The 20,024-nt window shown below is 45.5% G+C and overlaps 1 protein-coding gene across 1 annotated transcript in view; it reads right to left on the bottom strand.

Moving 5' to 3' along the window:
• Positions 1 to 20,024, bottom strand: part of LOC145356559 (carbonic anhydrase-related protein 10) — a 270,796-nt gene that overhangs the window by 249,714 nt on the left and 1,058 nt on the right. The window lies entirely within an intron of this gene.

Here is a 20,024-nt window from a genome sequence, read left to right as displayed (position 1 = left end):
CAGTTTAATGCCTCTTTGAAAGCCCTGATTGGACCTGCCTCCCCCACACTCTCGGGCAGAGCACTCCCGATCCCGACCACTCGCTGCCTGAAAGGGGTTTCCCTCGTGTTACTTTCGCTTCTTTTGCCAATTGCCTTAAATCCGATTCCTCTCGTTCCTGGTCCTTTCACAAGTGGGAAGAATTCCCTCTCTCTCTGTGCTCTGCCCAGACCCCCCCAGGGTTTGGAATATCTCGTCTCCTTTCAGCCTCTCTGCTCTGAGGAAAATAGACCCAGTTTCTCTTTGCGATCTTCCTTACTGAGCTTCCTCATCCCTGGAAACGTTCTGCACCCTCTCCAATGGTGTGATCCCCAGAACAGGACACAATGTTCTCGCTGAGGCTGATTTAGAGGCTTGTACAATTTCAGTGTAAACTCCTTGCTCTTGTACTCGATGCCCCTATTAATGAGGCCCAGGGTACTGTACGCTTTATTAACTGTTCTCGCTGCTGCGATTAGCTGCTATTTTTTATGTTCTTTGAACAGCAGCAGCGAGGACTCTCTGCCCCTTTAGAATTGTCCCTCCTGTCTTGTTTGGTCTCTCTATGTTCTTCCTACCAAACTGAATCATTTCATGTTGAACTTCACCTGCCGTTTGTTGGCCCGTTCCAACAATTTGTCCATCTCCTTTCGGAATTCTAAAGTATCCTCCTCACAGTTTACAATGGAAACATAGAAAATAGGAGCAGGAGAAGGCCATTTGGCCCTTCGAGCCTGTTCCACCTTTCATTCTGACCGCAGCTGATCAACCAACTCAATATCCTGCTCTCTCCCCATAACCTTTGATCCCGTTCACCCCAAGTGCTATATCCAGCCGACTCTTGAATATATTCAATGTTTTGACATCAACTACTTCCTGTGGGAATGAATTCCACAGGCTCACTGGGTGAAGAAATGTCTCCTCACCTCCGTCCTAAATGGTCTACCCTGAATCCTCAGACTGTGACCCCCTGGTTCTGGACTCCCCCCACCATCGGGAATATCCTCCCTGCATCTACCCTGTCTAATCCTATTAGAATTTTATAAGTTTCTATGAGATCCCCCCTCATTCGTCTGAACTCCAGCGAAAATAATCCTACCCTAGTCAATTTCTCCTCGTACATCAGTCCCGCTATCCCCGGAATCAGCCTGGTAAACCTTCACTGCACTCCCTCGAGAGCAAAAACATCCTTCCTCAGAAAAGGGAACCAAAACTGCAGACAATACTCTAGGTGTGGCCTCACCAAGGCTCCTGTATAATTACAACAACACATCCCAGCGATGGCTTCCTGGTCTACAACTCTGTTTTCTCTCTACCTCCTTTTTTAAATAATGGGGTTACATTCACTACCCTCCAGTCTGCAGGGACCATTCCAGAGTTTATAGAATCCTGGAACATGACCACCAATGCATCCATTATTTCTGCAGCCACTTCCTTAAGTACTCTGGGATATAGATTATCAGGCCCTGGGATTTATCCATCTTTAATCCCATCAGTGTTGCCAGCACCATTTCCCAATAATACTGATTACCTTCAGTTCCTGCCTCCGAGCAAAACCCGTTTTCTGAGTTCTGTATCATCCACAAATTTTGAAATTGTCCCGCTGTACACCAAGGTCTCGGTCATCACTGACTCCTGGAGACACAACTACAAACCTTCCTCCGGCCCGGAAAGCATCTAATAACCATTACACTGGCCAGAATTCTCCGGCTGTCCACACCATGCTACTGCTGTAAGCAAGGACAGAGAATTCCGTTTCTGTTTGCTGTCACACAGTTAATTCCATACCCTTATTGCTACTGTTCCCTTTTATTCCATGTAACATTTCTCACAAGTCTATTGGGTGGCATTATATTGAAGACATTCTGAAAAACCATATAGACCACATTATCCTCTCTGTTACCTCTTCAAAAAACTCCAGAAAATCCATTAAAAATGATTTTCCCTGAGGAAGTCCATGCCGCCTTTCCTGAATTAACCTGCATTTGTCCACATGACTATTAATTTTTGTCCTGAATTGCACTTTCGAGAAACTTCCCCACCACTGAAGTTAACGTGATTATCCTGTGGTTGAGGGTTTATCCTCACACCCTTTGTTTGAACAAGGCTGTACGATTTACAATCCTCCAGTCCTCTGCCATGATCCCCAAATCCAAATCAGGTTGGAAAATGATGGCCGGTTCCTCCGCAATTTTCATTCTCATTTCCCGCAGTACCCTTGGATTGTCTCATCTGGTTTTGGTTCCTGATCAACTTTATCATTTATAGGTTATCCAACTGAAAACTGCAGAGTGGTTACTGTGAAATAGACTTTTGACTTTGCCCAATGTGAGATTGCACTGATACCCCTGAGGTTTTATGTGAATTGTTGGTGTAAGTGGTGTGGTCGGGAAATGATATTGGGAAGATGAAGGCTGATAAATGCCCAAGGCCTGATAATCTACATCCTGGGCTCCTTAAGGAGTCTGGGATATAGATACCCATCAATGCATCCACTAGTAAGCTGAGAAATAGTGGATTCATTGATGGTCATCTTCCAGGATTCTGGAACAGTTCCTGCAGGTTGGAGGTTAGTGAATGTAACCCCATGACTTAAAAATGGAGATAGAGAGAAAAGGGAATTATAGACCTGACGTCGGGAGTGAGCAAAATTTTAGAATCCATTATCAAAGAGTTTATAACAAAATACTTGGTAAACAGGAGCAGGATTAGATGGATTTATGAAAAGGGAAATCATGCTAGATAAATCTATTAGAATTCTTTGAGGATGTAACTAATAGAGTTGATGAGAGGGAGCCAGTAGATGTGGTTTATTTAGATTTTCAGAAGACTTTTGACAAAGTCCCACATAAGAGGTTAGCGAGTAAAATTAAAGCGCATAAGAGATTGTGTGTTGAGATGGATAGAAAACTGTGAACAAATCCAGATAATTTATCCAATAGCTTCTCATCAATTTTAAACCACATTTAATTTTAAAATTATCTTCTCTTTTACCAAGCCTGGGTAACATCTTCTTCCTTACGAATGACAAATGCACAGTTTTCATTTAATATCTCAGCCATTGTCCCTGTTTCCATGTACAAATTCCCTTTTTAGTCCCTTATCATCCCTTTTACCTTTCGCTTACAATTTATATACATGTCAAAGACTTTGAGATTCCCTTAACTGCCAGTCTCTATTTATACTCTCTCTTTGCTTTTCTAATTTACTACTCACTTCATGTCTGAACCTTCTGCATTCAGCCTGGTTCTTGATTGTAGTTTTGACCTGAACACCTATCCTAAGCACACTTCTCTTTTTTCATTTCTATCACGCTTGTCATCCAGGGAGCTCTGGGATTCGATGGCCCTAACTACCTTTTCAAAAGAATATGTTTTATTTGTTTGTGGGACGTGGGTGTCTCTGGCTGGCCAGCATTTATTGCCCATCCCTAGTTGCCCTTGGAGGGCAGTTGAGGGTCAACCACATTGCTGTGACTCTGGAGTCACATGTCGGCAAATCCATGTAAGGAGGGCAGATTTCCTTCCCTAAAAGAACTAGATGGGTTTTTTCCGACAATCGACAATGATCATTAGTAGATTCTTAATTCCAGATATTTTTTATTGAATTCAAATTCCACCATCTCCCATGGCGGGATTTGAATCCGGGTCCCCAGGACATTAGTTGAGTTTCTGGGTTAATGGTCCAGTGATAATGCCACTAGGCCTTCGCCTCCCCTCATACTCTGAAACACAAAGCCTCTTATAAATGTGAAGGAGGGCTGTATAATCCCAAAATTATGATTCAATAAAAAGTAGGACATCCCTCGCTTTTCTCCATAATTAACAACCTACTGACTAACACAACCTCCCAGCATTCACATCTCTCTGCTAACAAGCTGTTAATTACAGGGAGCAGAGCACACACTATTGTATTACACATTGAATTAAATCATTGTTTGTATCTGAACCTGTTGGCGTGGATTAATTCACTCTGGGCTTTGTATCTGACACTAGCGTCTGAACCATGTCCCAATCTCAGGACATCAATTGCCAGGTGGGCTGAATGGGCTGTGGGGATGTGAGTGATGTGAGATCTCTGCTCTCCCACTCAGGGGCAATCGGAATGAGTGCAGCAATCTAACTCGCAATGGGGAGTTGGTGAAGGTATTGTCCCCACTGAGTCTTCTTGCTGGATTGTAAACATTTATATCAACAAAACAGAATAATCAGTGCAACCTCATACTGGCAAAGTGAAATGTTTATTTGATAGCAACAGCTAGGGCAGCACGGTGGCACAGCGCCAGGGACCCAGGTTCAATTCCAGTGTCAGGTCACTGTCTGTGTGGAGTCTGTACGTTCTCCCCATGGATAGGGTCGTAAAGAGAGCTTTTGGTACATTGGCCTTTATAAATCGGAGTATCGAGTATAAAAGTTGGAGTGTTATGGTAAGGTTGTATAAAGGCATTGGTGAGGCCGAATTTAGAGTACTGTGTACAGTTTTGGTCACCTAGTTACAGGAAGGATGTAAATAAGGTTGAAGAGTGCAGGGAAGGTTCACAAGGATGTTGCTGGGACTTGAGAAGCTGAGTTACAGAGAGAGATTGAATAGGTTAGGACTTTATTCCCTGGAGAATGAGGGGAAATTTGATAGAGGTATATAAAGATTTTGATGGATACAGATAGAGTGAATGCAAGCAGGCTTTTTCCACTGAGGCTAGAGGAGAAAAAAACCAGAGGCCATGGGGTAAGGGTGAAAGGAGAAAAGTTTAAAGGGAATATTAGGGGGGGATTCTTCACACAGAGAGTGGTGGGAGTGTGGAATGAGCTGCCGGATAAAGTGGTAAATGCGGGGTCACTTTTAACATTTAAGAAAAACTTTGACAGGTTCATGGATGAGAGGGGTGTGGAGGGATATGGTCCAAGTGCAGGTCAGTGGGACGTGGCAGAAAATGGTTCGGCACAGGGGCCAAAAGGCCTGTTTCTGAGCTGTAATTTTCTATGGTTTCTATGTCTGCGTGGGTTTCCTCCACGTGCTCCGATTTGCTCCTACAGTCCAAAAGATGTGCAAGTTAAGTGGATTGACCATGCTAAATTGACCCTAGTGTCAGGGGAATTAGCAGTGTAAATGTGTGGGGTTACAGGAATAGGTCCTGGGTGGTATTGTGGTCAGTACACACTCGATGGGCTGAATGGCCTCCTTCTGCACTGTAGGAATTCTACGAGCTCTGTTGTTTCCCAGGAGACATTTCACCACCATTCCAGATCATTCCTTCAGTTCTCCCGATGGAAACCAGTCTCTTTTCCATTGTCCTGAGGGAATGGACTGCCTGCTCTCACTCGGTGCCCCCCCATGTTAAAAGCTGTCAGCAGAGGAGAGGATTGAGCTGAGTTGTGATGCCCCTTATTGCTGATCAGCTGGTGTACCCTCACGGTCTAGGCTCACCCACAGAAGTGGCCACATAGATTGAAGGGGGAATGGACACCAGGTGTCTCTGTCTAGCACACTCAGGGTAAAGTTCCTTTGATGAAACCCTCACAACTTATAATTGGTGTAAAATTCAGTCGCCGTTCACTTACTGTCACTGGGTCAAGGTCCTGGAATTCCCTAAGTGCACAGTGGGTGTACCTACAGCAGTTCAAGGCAGCAGCTCACCACCACCTTCTCCAGGGTAACCAGGGTTGGGTAATAAATTCTGGCCTGGCCTGCGACACCCACATCCCATAAATGAATTTTTAAAATGAAGACATCTGTCTGAACATTCAGTAAGGGTTGCGATCCCAGTGAGGAGATCCCGGCTCCATCCTGGCCCAATCCCCAGAACGCCAACCTCCAGATGCCCCTCCCCCAAGCTGCAACCATTGGTCAGCTGACACATCAATCCTCACAACCGTGTCTCCAAAAGCCAATCAGAAGGCAAGCTGCCTGATTGGTTGGTTCTTCACTGACGGATCTTTCTCCCTCTCCAATGCTTTAAGCTGAGAAAAGAATTTGATGTAAAAAGTTACTGATAGATTCTGGGGACTCCAGACCAATCCAGGAGGGGGGGCAGCCAATGGTTATCAGGGACACTTTACTTATGGAAAGTGGTTCATTTTCAAGGACTAAGAACATTCTGGAAGACACTGTCCCTTAAAGAGCTAATGCACGGGGATGAAGCAGAAAGGGTCAAGAGTTTCAAGTTTTTAGGTGCCCAGGTCACCAACAACCTGCCCTTGTCCCCCCCATGCCAACACTATAGTTAAGAAAGCCCATCAACGCCTCTACTTTCTCAGAAGACTAAGGAAATTTGGCATGTCAGCGACGACTCTCACCAACTTTTACAGATGCACCATAGAAACCATTCTTTCTGGTTGTATCACAGCTCGGTCTGGGCTCCTGCTCTGCCCAAGACCGCAAGGAACTACAAAAGGTGGTGAATGTAGCCCAACCCATCACACAAACCAGCCTCCCATCCATTGACTCTGTCTACACTTCCCGCTGCCTCGGCAAAGCAGCCAGTATAATTAAGGACCCCCACACACCCCGGACATTCTCTCTTCCACCTTCTTCCATTGGGAAAAAGATACAAAAGTCTGAGGTCCCGTACCAACCGACTCAAGAACAGCTTCTTCCCTGCTGCTGTCAGACTTTTGAATGGACCTACCTTACATTAAGTTGATCTTTCTCTACACCTTAGCTATGACTGTAACACTATATTCTGCACTCTCTCCTTTCCTTCTCTATGAACTGTATGTTTTGTCTATATAGTACGCAAGAAACAATACTTTTCACAATGTGTTAATGCATACGACAATAATAAATCAAATCGAAATCAAACCAGGAATTCTGATTGCTGCTGTCCCTGGAAGAGACAGCATCGTTACAGGAAAAGGTAATTTAGCAGTTTGAAAGATTCTGGAAATTTCTTTCCTGTGGACCGTTAATGAAGAGTCACATGGATATTATTAAACTAGAAAGAGTGCAGAAAAGATTTACTAGGATACTACTGTTTTGAGTTATAAGGAGAGGCTGGATAGACTGGGACTTTTTTCTCCAAAGCACAGAAGGATGAGGGATGATCTTACAGAGGTCTATAAAATAATGAGGGGCACAGATCAGCTAGATAGTCAATATCTTTCCCCAAGGGTAGGGGAGTTTAAAACTAGAGGGCATAGGTTTAAGGTGAGATAAAAAGGATCCAATTTTTTTCACACAGAGGGTGGTGAGTGTCTGGAACGAGCTGCCAGAGACAGTAGTAGAGGCAGGTACAATTTTGTCTTTTAAAAAGCATTTAGACAGTTACACGGGTAAGACGGGTATAGAGGGATATAGGCCAAATGTGGGCAATTGGGACTAGCTTAGTGCTTAAAAAAGGGGCAGCATGAATAAGTTGGGCCGAAGGGCCTGTTTCCATTGCTGTAAACCTGTATGAGTCTATAGAGCACACCCGGAAAACTGAGCTTTAAAAGCTGATTGGCTGGTTTTACATTTGGGGAACTATGGAGAAAGTTCAGCTGCCCGGGTAAAACCGCCAGCAACTCCTGAAACTCCTCGACAATCACAAAACACAACGTCAAGGCAAGTTGTTCCAAAGTCACTGTCTGATCTCTAATCAACTGACTGCAAGGTTTCTGTAAGGTCCACCTGAGAAGGGGTGAGATTTATTGATTGTTTCACAGTCCAGTGCCAGGAGAATAACTGCGTAACCCAGACACCATTTCCAGAATTCCACCATCTGTCCTTTCCCTGGACCATTGACTTTCATCCTATTGGCAGAAATCCACAATCACATTTTATTTTTGGGTGTTTGTGAATCATAGAATCCCTACGGTGCAGAAAGAGGCCATTCAGCCCATCGAGCCTGCACCAACAACAATCCTACTCAGACTCTAACCCTGTAACACCACATATTTACCCTGCTCGTGGGACATGGGTTCAATTCCAGCCTTGGGTCACTGTCTGTTTGGATTTTGCACGTTCTCCCTGTGTCTGTGTCTGGATCCTCCGGTTTTCTCCCACAGTCCAAAGATGTGCGGATTAGGATGCATTGGCCATGCTAAATTGCCCCTTAGTGTCAGGGGATTAACACTTGCATGGATGTTTTGCTAATGGGGTTATGGGGATTATTGTCTGCGCAGACTCAATGGGCTGAATGGCCTCGTTCTGCACTGTAGGGATTCTATGATAATTCCCCTGACACTAAGGGGCAATTTAGCATGGCCAATTCAGCTAGCCTGCACATCTTTGCGTGTGTGTGCGTGTGTGTGTGCGTATAGTGTGTGTGTTGTGTGTGTGTGTGTATGTGTGTGTGTATGTGTTGTGTGTGTGTATGTGTTGTGTGTGTGTGTATGTGTTGTGTGTGTCTATGTGTTGTGTGTGTGTATAGTGTGTGTGTGTATGTGTTGTGTGTGTGTATGTGTTGTGTGTGTGTATGTGTTGTGTGTGTATGTGTTGTGTGTGTATGTGTTGTGTGTGTGTGTATAGTGTGTGTGTGTGTATAGTGTGTGTGTGTGTATAGTGTGTGTGTGTGTGTATGTGTTGTGTGTGTGTATGTGTTGTGTGTGTGTATGTGTTGTGTGTGTGTGTATAGTGTGTGTGTGTGTGTATGTGTTGTGTGTGTGTATGTGTTGTGTGTGTGTGTATGTGTTGTGTGTGTGTGTGTCTATAGTGTGTGTGTGTCAGAGAGAGCTAGGACAGTCAGAAGGAGTGACTATTAGATGGTATATTTCCTATTGCAGGTTATTTAACTTTGCCTTTCTCCTAGACAAGTCTGGTTTTTCTAATCAAACATTAATGTTGCTGTCTGTGGGAGGAAGCTGCTGACTGAGTGGTCATTCTGAGCGAGGGGGTAAAGGCTGGTTTTGGCTGTCGAACCAGCTGGATGAGTGGTTGAATTTTTGTTGCGAGTCTGTGGACTGGTGGAATCAGGATAATCCTCCCATCTCAGTTCAAACCGACCGGAACGCCATCCAAACCCCCGGAGAGAGGGGGAGGGGATACTGAAGCTGCCGTCTTCTGGTTGAGATATTGGGTGAAACTGTACCAAAAAATTTGGCAGAGTTGGTTCCGGCGAGATAATCAGATTTTACCGGCCGCTCACAGCCTGTTCCCACTGCGGCGAGGATGGAGAATTCGGCATCCCGCCAAACCTCCATTCACTGCAGCGGGATGGGAAAATCCCACCGGCATGAACAACCGTAAGATTCCGCTTGTTCCTCTCCAGATCTTACCCCACTCTATCACAGCAGAACACCAGGAGGTTGGGGGGGTGGTGGAGGGGGGAGGGGGCTCAAAGAACAAAGAACAGTACAGCACAGGAAACAGGCCCTTCGGCCCTCCAAGCCTGTGCCACTTATTCATCCAACTGGACCATCCGTTTGTATCCCTCCATTCCCAGTCTGCTCATGTGACTATTCAGGTAAGTCTTAAACAATCCCAGCGTGTCCACCTCCGCCACTCTACTTGGCAGCGCATTCCAGGCCCCCACCGCCCTCTGTGTAAACAACGTCCCTCTGAGATCGGAGTTATACCTCGCCCCCCTCACCTTGAGCCCGTGACCCCTCATGATCGTCACCTCCGACCTGGGAAAAAGTTTCCCACTGTTCACCCTATCCATACCCTTCACAATTTTGTGCACCTCCAGGGATAGAGACCTGGGTGCCATGTTTAAAGGGCGCCCCAATCGGAGCAAACAATGACCCCCCCCCCACCCCCCCAGCCCACCACAGGGGTCTCAGGAGCTCCCCTAAATTCCTCCCCCCCATCCTCCAGCGGTCAGTGCCAGCACATACCCCACCCTCCCCCCCAAACATTCTTCCCCCACCCAAATGCCCATCGCTGGTATCCCCAGCGCCCACGCCTTCTCCCCACGCCCAGCACTTCCCCCCCCCTCCAGGAGACCATGTTTGTCGGTGGTAGGAGGGGGTGTGCCGTTCACCGGTGGTGGGATTCTCTGGTCACCCCCCCCCCCGCTGTCAGTGGGATTTCCCACTGAAGCCAACCCATGTCACCAGGAAAGCAGCGGGGGAGGGGGGGGACACAAAGAGTTCAGGCCACTGAATTCTCCCCTGGTGTCCTGGCCAACATTCATCCCTCAACCAACGTCATTAACACAGCTTTATTCGCTTGTTATGACATCGCTGGTTGTGGGATCTTGCTGAGTGTAAACTGACGGCCACGTCTGACTTTCCAAAGAGTTTCTCTGGCACTTTGCAGCATCTCAATATCATGCAAGGCGCTAGGGAAATGCAGGAATTTCATTCTGTTTGTTTGTGGGGAAAGATGACATCACACAGCGGATACAACACAGGAGGAGGCCATTTGGCCCATCATGTCCATGCTGGCTCTCAACAAGGCCATCTCGCTACAGCCCCTCCCCTGCCCTTTCCCCAGAGTCTCTTCAGGGACGGAGGGGGTTAATCTCATAGTTTCGTCTCTTTAACCCGTGAACCACAGAGGGAGGTGAAATAATCTAGTAAATGAGTTGTGATTGGTCACAGCCTGTTCACAGGGTGAGGGAACGGGTCAGAGGTCATTCCCATGACAATGGAGGGAGGAAGTGGTCTCTGGATCACACTGTCTCACAGTAGTGATCCCACTCTGCTCCTGTCCAATGTCAAACCTGGATTATTATATCCAGAGCGAAGGAGAAAGAGGTCAAACAGATTGTAACTGACAAATAAAATCAGGGAGAAAAATAGAATGTACATTCTTTAAAAAGTCATGTATGAGACAAGAACAAGCTGAATCCTGTCAGAAGTCAGTGATAGTTGGACACGGCACCAAAGTTTGATAATAGAATAGAATAGAATCCCTACGGTCCAGAAGGAGGCCATTTGGCCCATCGAGTCTGCACTGACCACAATCCCACCTAGAATCTAGCCCGTAACTCCATATATTTACCCCGCTAATCCCTCTAACCCATGCATCCCGAGACACTAAGGGGCAATTTAGCATGGCCAATCCACCTAACCTGCACATCTTTGGACTGTGGGAGGAAACCAGAGCAGCCGGAGGAAACCCACACAGACATGGGGAGAATGTGCAAACTCCACACAGACAGTGAGCTGAGCCGGGAATCGAAGCCAGTCCCTGGCGCGGTGAGGCAGCAGTGCCAACCACTGTGCCACCGTGCCGCCCAGTTATAGCCAATTGGTCTGGATTCTTTCACAGTTCACGGACATTCCCGATGGTGGCAGATATTGACGGATAACAGATTACTTATCAAAGGCAAACTGAGATATAATTGGGTCGGCTCCAACAGGAGTGTAATATTCACTCTGAATGCTGAGCTCCAGCGAGGATACAATGGCACTGGGGACAGAGTCTATCCAACAGAGCGGTCGGAGGAGCTGAGAAGGTTCGCAGTTGTTGGCAGGAGGTCAGGGGAAATTTAACGGAGATTGTTCAAAATCCTCAGGTGTTTACAACAAATGACGAGGCAGAAATGGTTCCTGTGGGAGTGGAGTCTGGAGGTTTAAGAGGGTCACACAGTGAGCCAGCTGAGTTTGTGTTTACAGAGGAAGGTGCCATGCCAGTCCCAGCACCAGCTGGATGGGCAGAGGAAGCAGATCCAAGAGAGACTTCCAATGAGCAATGGGTAAAACCCTGGAACAGGAAAGATCGCAGATTGATGGGAAAAGACTGAGAAGTGGGATCGGTTGGATTTTCAGATGGATTGGGGAGATTCCCTTCCAAGAGCTGAAAGAAACAATGGGCAGAGTTTCTCCCCCAAAAAAATGTAATGCCCAGAAAGCGATCCGCACACAGAGTGCACTGACATTATCCCCGTGTGAATCATTGCAGGATCGAATCCCTGGGTGTGTTTGACTCACTCAAACTGGCTGCAGCCGTGTGTCATTAATACAGAACCATAGAAAAGTTACAGGGAGGCCATTCAGCCCATCTTGTCTATGCCAGCCCAGGTGCCCTTCCTCTTCCCACCTCCCTGCACCCACCCTCATCACTGACAGCACCTAAGGTGCAGATCCAGGTACTTCTTAACAAGAGTTTAAGGTCTCTGCCTCCACCACAAACTCGGGCAGTGAATTCCAGACACCACTCTTTGCGTAAAAACGTTCTTCGTCACGTCCACTTTATGCTTATCTTGAATCTATGACCCCTCGTTCTAGAATTCTCCACAAAAAGGAATCAATTTGATTTTGTCCACTCTATCTCTTCCCCTCATAATTCTGTACATCTCAATAAAGTCACCCCTCAGCCTTCTTTGTTTCAAGGAAAATAACCCCAAACTATCCAATCTCTCCTCAAAGTTACATTTTTCCAGCCCTGGAAACATTCTTGTGAACCTCCTCTGCACTTTCTCCAGAACAATTACAATGCTTCCTGTAATATGGTGACCGGGACTGCACATAATACTCCAGTTGTGGCCTCACCAGTGTTTTATACAATCCCAACATTATATCCTTACTTTTAAATTCTGTATCTCTGCCAATGAAGGACAGCGTTCTACATACCTTCATTATAACCTTGTCTACCTGAACTGCTGCCTTTAGGGACCTGTGTATTTGTACGCCGAGATCTCTCACTTCATCTCCCCCTCTCAGTATATTCCCATTTAATGAGTGTTTCCTACAACTGTTTGACCTTCCTAAATACATCACCTCACACTCCTCTGTGTTAAAACCCACTATACCGCCCACTCCATCAACCCATCGATACTGTTTAGTAGACCACTACTCAGCCAATTTTTGTGTCTTCTGCAAATTTCTCAATTGAGAATCCCCAGGTTCACTTCCAAATCGTTAATATATAAAACAAACAACAAGTGTCTCAACACCAAGCTCTGTGGAACACCACTTGAAATAATGTTCCATTCACAAGGGCATCCAGCGACCATTACTCCTTGTTTCCTAACACAAAGACAATTTTTGATCCGGTTCGCCACAGTACCCTGTATTCCATAGCCTTTCACTTTTCCTGAGCAGTCTGCCGTGTGGGACCTTGTCAAATGCCTGACCAAATTCATGTACACAACATCCACTGCATTATCCTCATCAACCCTTCTTAACACTTCCTTATAGAACCCAGTCAAGTCTCTGAGGCAAGACCTTCCTTTAACAAATCCACGCTGGCCATTCCGTACTAGTCCATGATTTCTGTGTGACAGTTAATCCCATCTCAACAAAGGGAGAGTCATGTTTAGATACTCCCTCTGCATCAACAGCTGATCAGGAGGGTGGCAGTGAATGGTCCAGTCCACATTCCACCGAGGGAGATTGAGGACAGTTTCTGGATTTCAAGGAGGAGAGGAGGGCGCCCTGTATCCCTCGGAGAATAGACAGCTTCGGAGCAGGGAGGCGAATGCAGCCTGGGAGGCGGTGACTGTCGTCTGTGACCCGATACTGAGAACTGGCACACAATATAACAAGGAACAACGTCACCCAGGCTGTAAGGGTCCATCTGTCTGGCCCTCTGTCACACCCAGAACATCCCCTTCAATCCTCTCCCTCAAACCCTGCAGCTATCCAATAACCGATCTTTACAGGGTTGTAAGGTTTCCAGCCCCTGTTACCTTCCCAGGCAGAACATTCCAGATTCCCATCGCCCTCCGAGTGAAAAAATTTCCAAAATCCCATCTGAATCTGCTCCTCACCGGAAAACTGTGCAGCCCGGAAATGGCACACAATTATATTAACCACTGGTTAGTGTGAGTTATTGAAACGCAGTGAAATTGATCACTGGTTAGTGTGAGTTAGAGAAATGCAATAAAGTTAATCACTGGTTAGTGTGAATTACTCAAACACGATTCAGTTAATCATTGATTGGTGTGAGTTAGTGAAACACAACGAAGTTATTACTGAAACACGGTGAAGTTAATCACTGGTTAGTAGGAGTTATTGAAATGCGGTGAAGTTAATCACTGGTTAATGTGAGTTAATGAAACATGATGAAGTTAGTCACTGGTTAGTGTGAGTTAGTGAAACACAGTGAAGTTATTACTGAAACAGGTGAAGTTAATCACTGGTTAGTGTGAGTTAGTGAAACGCAATAAAGTTAATCACTGGTTCGTGTGAGTTAATGAAATGTGATTAGGTTAATCACTGGTTAGTGTGAGTTACTTAAACACAATGAAGTTAATTGCTGGTTAATGTGAGTTACTGAAATGCAATTACATTAATCACTAGCGAGTGCGAGTCACTGAAACAGAACAAAGTTGACCACTGGTTCTTGTGAGTTAATAAAACACAATGAGGTTAATCATTAGTTAGTGTGAGTTACTGAACATAATTATATTAATCATTGGTTAGTGTGAGTTACTTAAACACAATGTAATTAATCACTGGTTACTACAAGTTAGTGAAACACAATGAAATTAATCAGTGGTTAGTGTGAGTTACTGAAACATGATGAAGTTAGTCACTGGTTAGTGTGAATTACTGAAAAACGAGGAAGCTAATCACTGGTTACTGTGAGTTATTAAAACACGATGAAGTTAATCACTGGTTAGTGTGAGTTAGTGAAACACGATGAAGTTAATCACTGGTTAGTGTGAGTTAGCAAAACACAATGAAGTTAATTACTGGTTGGTGTGAGTTAGTAAAACACAATGAAGTTAATTGCTGGTTAGTGTGAGTTACTGAAATGCAATTATATTAATCACTAGGTGGTGTGAGTTACTGAAACAGAACAAAGTTAACCACTGGTTCTTGTGAGTTAGTAAAACACAATAAGATTAATCATTAGTGTGAGTTACTGAACATCATTATATTAATCACTGGTTAGCGTGAGTTATTGAAACATGATGAAATTAATCACTGATTACTACAAGTTAGTGAAACACAATGAGATTAATCAGTGGTTAGTGTGAGTTACTGAAACATAATGAAGTTAATCACTGGTTAGTGTGAGTTAGCGAAACACGATGAACTTAACCACTGGTTAGTGTGAGTTAGTGAAACACAATGAGGTTAATTGCGGGTTAGTTTGAGTTAGTGACACATGATGAAGTTAGTCACTGGTTACTGTGACTTATTGGAATATGATGAAGTTAATCACTGGTTAGTGTGAGTTACTGAAAAACGAGGAAGTTAATCACTGGTTAGTGTGATTTAGTGGAACACAATGAAGTTAATTGCCGGTTAATGTGAGTTGCTGAAATGCAATTATATTAATCACTAGTTAGTGTGAGTTACTGAAACAGAACAACGTTAATCACTGGTTAGTGAGTTAGTGAAACACAATGAGGTTAATCACTGGTTAGTGTGAGTTACTGAAAAACGAGGAAGTTAATCACTGGTTAGTGTGAGTTAGTGGAACGCAATGAAGTTAATTGCCGGTTAATGTGAGTTGCTGAAATGCAATTATATTAATCACTAGTTAGTGTGAGTTACTGAAACAGAACAACGTTAATCACTGGTTAGTGTGAGTTAGTGAAACACAATGAGGTTAATCACTGGTTAGTGTGAGTTAGTGAAACACAATGAGGTTAATCACTGGTTAGTGTGAGCTAGTGAAACACAATGAGGTTAATCACTGGTTAGTGTGAGTTACTAAATATAATTAGATTAATCACTGGTTAGTGTGAGTTAGTGAAACACAATGATGTTAATCGCTGGTTAGTGTGAATTAGTGAAACAGGATGAAGTTAATCACTGGTTAGTGTGAGTTAGTGGAACACAATAAAGTTAATCACTGGTTAATGTGAATTACTGAAACACAATTATATTAATCACTAGTTAGTGTGAGTTACTGAAACAGAATGAAGTTAATCATTGGTTAGTGTGAATTATTGAAACACAAAGATAATCACTGGTTAGTGTGAGTTAGTGAAACACAATGAACTTAATCACTGGTTAGTGTGAGTTAGTGAAACACAATGAACTTAATCACTGGTTAGTGTGAGTTAGTGAAACACAATGAACTTAATCACTGGTTAGTGTGAGTTAGTGGTACACAATGAAGTTAATTGCTGGTTAATGTGAGTTACTGAAATGCAATTATATTAATCACTAGTTAGAATGAGTTATTGAAACAGAACAAAGTTAACCACTGGTTCTTGTGAGTTAGTGAAACACAATGAAGTTAATCATTAGTTAGTGTGAGTTACTGAAACAGAACAAAGTTAATCACTGGTTAGCACAAGTTAGTGAAACACAATGAAGTTAATCACTGGTTAGTACAAGTTAGTGAAACACAGTGAGATTAATCACTGGTTAGTGTGAGTTATTAAAACACAATGAAGTTAATCACTGGTTAGTGAGAGTTAGTGGAACACAATGAAGTTAATCACTGGTTAGTACAAGTTAGTGAAACACAGTGAGATTAAACACTGGTTAGTTTGAGTTAGTGGAACACAATGAAGTCAATTGCTGGTTAATGTGAGTTACTGAAATGCAATTATATTAATCACTAGTTATATTAATAACTAGTTACTGAAACAGAACAAAGTTAACCACTGGTTATTGTGAGTTAGTAAAACACAATGAAGTTAATCATTAGTTAGTGTGACTTACTAAACATAATTATATTAATCACTGGTTAGTGTGAGTTAGTGAAACATGATGAAGGTAATTACTGGTTGGTGTGAGTTACTGAAACAAATGAAGTTAATCACCTGTTAGTGTGAGTTATTGAAACACACTGAAGTTAGTCATTGGTTAGTGTGAGTTATTGGAATAATTTACTCGATTAATACATTGTTTAAATATAATTAAAATTGACCAATATTTGTTGTTTGATTGCAGAGTTTCTCTGAAACATTATTGTATTAATCACTGATTGGAATGCATTGTTTTATTAATCAGAGTTTATTCTGACTTGCTTCAATACATGGTTATGTTAGTTTGGTTAGAGCAAATTTCTGAAATAACTCTTCACCCCATCTCTGGTTAGTTTGAGGTGTCAACACAATATATTAATGGTAATCAGTGGTTGGGCTGTGTTAGTTTAATAAATCGCAGTATCAGTGACTGGTTAATGTGTACCTATGAAATATTTTACTGTGTTAGTCACTGGCTGGACTGAGTCATTGATATAAATTACAATCTCTGGTCAGAGATTTAAATCACCCTGGTCGGTACTAACAGCTCAGATACATGTTTGTCGAGGTTGATTGATTAGATGTTAATGAGAGGCTGGAAAGGGGGGCTGGGGGGTGGTGGTGGGGATGGAGAGAGATGAGGAATTCAATCTCTCAGCCACACTCGTTTCGTGTTTTCTGAATGCGTGTGTGGAGATTTTCCGCTCGATTTACTGAGGGATGGATTGATGTGTGTTTAAGGAGGTCTGGGCACACTCCAGCCCACTCATTGATGCTTCCCCCCCATCAGAAAATGCTCTGCTTTTCGGCTGATTTGGGACATTGCTGGATCTCACTGAGGGAGGTGTCAGTATTTGTGGGAAACGTGTTCCTGGAGAGAGTTGTCCTCATTAAGGCGGGATCTGTAAGTGGATCAGTCTGTCTGTCTGTGATCAGAACATTTAAACTATGGCAGAGAGGGTGACATCCCTTCCCCAGTCTCCCTGTCATCCCCAACACTTCCCCTTACCGGATCCCCAGAACCCTCCTCAAGCCGAGAGACTGGAAGTGGAGAATTGCTGAGCGCTTTAATCTCAGACACATTCAATATATTTTTAGGTGTTCTGACTGTCAGTCTTTAAAACAGTTTAATTCCTGATGCAAGTGATCGATTTAAAAACAAAACGGGAAGCGTTTTATCCAAGACTTTCAAACAGATTGAGAAATATTTGGGGTTGGTTAGAGAAACTAACAGAAATTATTCTAACTGATCAGAGACAGGTCAATTCACATTGCGTTTTCATCCGATTCACCTGCTTTACACTCACTCTCCCTCACTATCTCTCACTATCCCTCACTATCCCTCACTATCCCTCACTATCCCTCACTATCCCTCACACTCACTCTCCCTCACTATCCCTCACACTCACTCTCCCTCACACTCACTCTCCCTCACTCTCCCTCACACTCACTCTCCCTCACTATCCCTCACACTCACTCTCCCTCACTATCCCTCACACTCACTCTCCCTCACTATCCCTCACACTCACTCTCCCTCACTATCCCTCACACTCACTCTCCCTCACTATCCCTCACACTCACTCTCCCTCACTATCCCTCACACTCACTCTCCCTCACTATCCCTCACACTCACTCTCCCTCACTATCCCTCACACTCACTCTCCCTCACACTCACTCTCCTCACTCTCCCTCACACTCACTCCCCTCACTATCCCTCACACTCACTCTCCCTCACTATCCCTCACACTCACTCTCCCTCACTATCCCTCACACACACTCTCCCTCACTATCCCTCACACTCACTCTCCCTCACTATCCCTCACACTCACTCTCCCTCACTATCCCTCACACTCACTCTCCCTCACTATCCCTCACACTCACTCTCCCTCACTATCCCTCACACTCACTCTCCCTCACTATCCCTCACACTCACTCTCCCTCACTATCCCTCACACTCACTCTCCCTCACTATCCTCACACTCACTCTCCCTCACTATCTCTCACACTCACTCTCCCTCCTATCTCTCACACTCACTCTCCCTCACTCTCTTCCACACTCACACTCTCCTCCCCACACACACTCTCACTCATACACTCACTCTCATTCTCTCTCACACACAAACTCACACATACACTCATTCTCTCACACTCACTCTCCCTCACTATCTCTCACACTCAATCTCTCCCCCTACACACACACACTCAATCCAGCTCTCACACACACTCTCACACTCAGTCTCACTCATTCTCTCACACACACACTCAAAACTCACACATACACTCTCTCACTCATTCACACACTCATATTCTCAGTGAATCTCACACTCACTCAGTCAAATACACTCACATGTATCCACACACACACACACGCAGCCACTGTGTACACAGACACACATACACACCCTCACAGACTCACACCGGTATAATTGGGTTGGATTTGGAAATGGGAGATTTCTCTGCAACAGAATGTGGCGATGCGGTTTCTGCGGCATTTTTATTGTCCAGAGACTGAAGGGAAACACTGGGAGATCAGGAGAGGATTGGACTGAGACTGACTCTTAATTCCAGGAGTGGGGACAGTATTGTCCATTTACCGGCCGCCCTCTAAAACCGTCTGTTTCCCCCTCACCCCCATCACACCCCCCCCCCCGCCTAATCCCCTCACCCCCATCACTCCCCCAATCACCTCCTCATCCTCATCACCCCCTTACCTCCCCCCTCCATCAGCCCCTATCACCTGCTGACTCTCTCCTACCCAGCCCCCTGACCCCTTATTGCGACCCTGGGCAGCTCAAAGCTGAGGGGGGAGAGGGGTGGGGGGAGGGGGGAGAGGGGTGGAGAGAGTGTGGGGGTGGGGGAGAAGGGGGTGGGGGAAGGGGAGTGGGGGGAAGGGGAGAGTATGGGGGTGGGGGAGACAAGTGGGGGGAGAGGGGAGTGGGATGGGAGAGAATATGGGGGTTGGGGAGAGTATAGAGGGTTGGGGGGAGGGAGGGGGCAGTATGGGGGGTGGGGAGAATATGAGGAGTGGGGGAGGGAGGGAGGCAGGGGGACAGTATGGGGGTGGGGGAGAATATGGGGGTGGGGAGAGAGGTGGAAGGCAGAGGGGAGTGGGGTGGGGAAAGTATGGGGGTGGGGGAGAGTATGGGGGGGGTGGGGGAGGGAAGGGTGGAGTATGGAGGGTGGGTGAGAGTATGGAGGGTGGGTGAGAGTAGGGGGGTGGGGGAGAGTAGGGGGGTGGGGGAGAGTAGGGGGGTGGGGGAGAGTATGGAGGGTTGGGGAGGGGGGAGAGTATGCAGGGTTGGGGAGGGAGGGAGGGAGGGAGGGAGGGGGGAGAGTATGGGGGTGGGGGGGTGGGGGGGAGAGTATGGGGGTGGGGGGTGGGGGGGAGGGAGGGAGGGAGGGGGGAGAGTATGGGGGTGGGGGGGGAGGGAGGGAAGGGGGAGAGTATGGGGGTGGGGGGGAGGGAGGGGGGAGGTGGAGGGTTGGGGCGGGAGGGAGTGGTTCTGAGGGTTTGGGGGAGGGAGGGGGGAGGGGGTCTCGTCTG

The sequence above is a fragment of the Carcharhinus amblyrhynchos genome, chromosome 21 (genome assembly GCF_965287045.1).
Source record: "Carcharhinus amblyrhynchos chromosome 21, sCarAmb.v2.hapA, whole genome shotgun sequence".
NCBI lineage: Eukaryota > Metazoa > Chordata > Chondrichthyes > Carcharhiniformes > Carcharhinidae > Carcharhinus > Carcharhinus amblyrhynchos.
The sequence above is the reverse complement of the archived record's forward strand: the minus strand, read 5'-3'. Positions and strand labels throughout refer to the sequence as shown.